Consider the following 2,246-nt stretch of genomic DNA (forward strand, 5'->3'; position numbering starts at 1 on the left):
GAGCAAGGCGTAACCTACACAACCACACCTGCAACCCTCCCATTATGAGCAAACCCCGTCTTCTCCTGCCACTCCACCTCTCCACGTCCCCGAGGGACAGTCACATCCAGTCTCTCCGATGGGAAAACAGGCCTCGCCCGTGTGCCCGGGGTGATCTTTCCAGATACTTATGTGAACGGTCCCTGTAGACTCTCTACGTCTGCTTCATCAGGGACGAGGGAAATAAAATGGTCCTCAGAGAACAGGCGAGAAAGAGAGGGGACCACGTAGAAAAAACATCTGTTACTATTTGTAGATATGACCCAACCCCGGCACTATGGAGTTAGAGCAGGGAGATTGCTGAATAACTTGCCAAGGCATTATTTAGACAATGGTGAACCAATGACGATTTTAGGACGGACAGACGTGCTTCACTATGTGTCTTAAAGACCCGGATCGCTACGTACAGTGACGGGCGGTGACTAGGCTTGTTGTGGCGATCATTTGCAATATATACAAATATCAAATCATTATGTTGTACACCTGATATGGTGTTATATGTCCATTATACCTCAATTTAAAATTTAAAAAAAAACCTGATCAGATAGTTTCTTCTTTTCAAAGACTTCCCTAACTTCCCGAGTCAGATTTCACTCTTCTCTTTCTGAATCCTCAGACACTTTATGATACGCATCACGTTGTGTGACGGTTTTGCTTTATCGGTCTGTTTTCCTCATCACTGGATTTGATTCGTGAGGGCAGGGATGGTGTGCTGCTCATCTTTACGCCACCTGATGGAGTTTCATAATAAATAAGTGAATGGAAATGTCAGCTTGAGAGTTGGTTAGAGACCATGTCTGTGCTGTTCACCGCTGTATAACCAGCTGCTAGCATGACGCTTAGCGCAGGGAAGGTGGAGGCGGATATTTCCGGAAGGAAGGAAGCATGAAAGTAAGCTCGGGAAAACAAAGGCAGAGGAATGAAAGTAAGGACATCAGTTAGTGATGCCATAGTTAATCGCTTTTGAAAAGCAAGGAGATCTTTATGGACCAGAAACTCTGGGAAATGCCCGAGACAAAATAAGCAGTTAAGACTGGACAGAAGAGAGAAACCCCCCCACAGAGGATGCTTTGAAAGATCGAGGAAAAGTCCTTTCCTGAAACAGTAGGAAGTGGTCCAGGGGGCTTCTGCACAGGTTCTGCAGTAGGAGCAGCCGCACTGCCAAATAAAGAATAAAAGGCGTGTGAAAAATGTAAATATAGCCACTGGTCAAAGAGAAATATAACGCATAACCTCAGGTTCATTCGAGAAGAGAGCAAAGACCCTAGAAAACATGACCAATCCGACAAAATAGGGGAGAGAGAAACAGAAGAGTTATGGAAATATATAACACAAAATGGCAAGAATTAGTAAACCCTCTTAAGAAAGAGAATTCGAAATAAATAAAATTCTTATCGGACAGGCCATAGTCATAAACCTCAATGCCATGGAATGAGACATCACTAATAGCAACCAAAAGAGCCCCACAGTCACCTATCAGAAATTAAAAATCAAGTCTTTGGTTAAGACAAAGGAAGAAGAAGAAGAAAAGAAAAAAGAAATAAAAATAAACGCTGCTGATTAAAACCCGTGAAAGTTGGCCAGATGGATAGCTCTGGATTCATTTATTAGAAAACAAAAAAAGAATAAAAATAAATAACTAAACTGTCAGCTCAAGAAGCTAATAAAAAATATGAAGAAGGAGGAGGAGAGAGAGGAGGAAGAAAATGGGCAAAGCAGAAGGAAGGAATTACTAGAGATAAAGGCAGAATTACATGAACTGAGAACAACAAAAGTAATATGATAGATAATGGTCGGGAGAGCCAAAAGTCGTTTTTTCGATTAATAGTCATAATGTAATAGCTAACGTTTTTTGAGTGTCGATCACACACTCTACTGATACATTACCTGTAATAACTCATTTAATCCTCACATCAATCTAATGAAGCAGATTCTATCATCACTTCCTTCGTAGATTAATAAATTGAGGTACAGAGACGTCAAGTAATTTGCCCAAGATAACACAGTTACCCGAATAATGTAATATTCAGATCCTAAGCGTCAGACTTAGGATCTGAACATTACATTATTTAAATGTAACATTCAAAATGTATCAATATCATAAATTAACAAAGTATACAATATACCACTGAAGCATACTAACTGTGATGAGAACAGTTAAGAAAAATGAGAAAGGACCGAGAAATAACATTCAGAATGAAAAGAAC

The 2,246-nt window shown here is 40.3% G+C and overlaps 1 protein-coding gene across 1 annotated transcript in view; it reads left to right on the top strand.

The window, feature by feature from the left end:
- Positions 1-2,246, top strand: part of FLT3 (fms related tyrosine kinase 3) — a 54,460-nt gene that overhangs the window by 50,665 nt on the left and 1,549 nt on the right. The gene's annotated exons all lie outside the window — the stretch shown is intronic.

The sequence above is a fragment of the Pteropus vampyrus genome, unplaced genomic scaffold (assembly GCF_000151845.1).
Source record: "Pteropus vampyrus isolate Shadow unplaced genomic scaffold, Pvam_2.0 Scaffold52, whole genome shotgun sequence".
NCBI classification, from domain to species: Eukaryota; Metazoa; Chordata; class Mammalia; order Chiroptera; family Pteropodidae; genus Pteropus; species Pteropus vampyrus.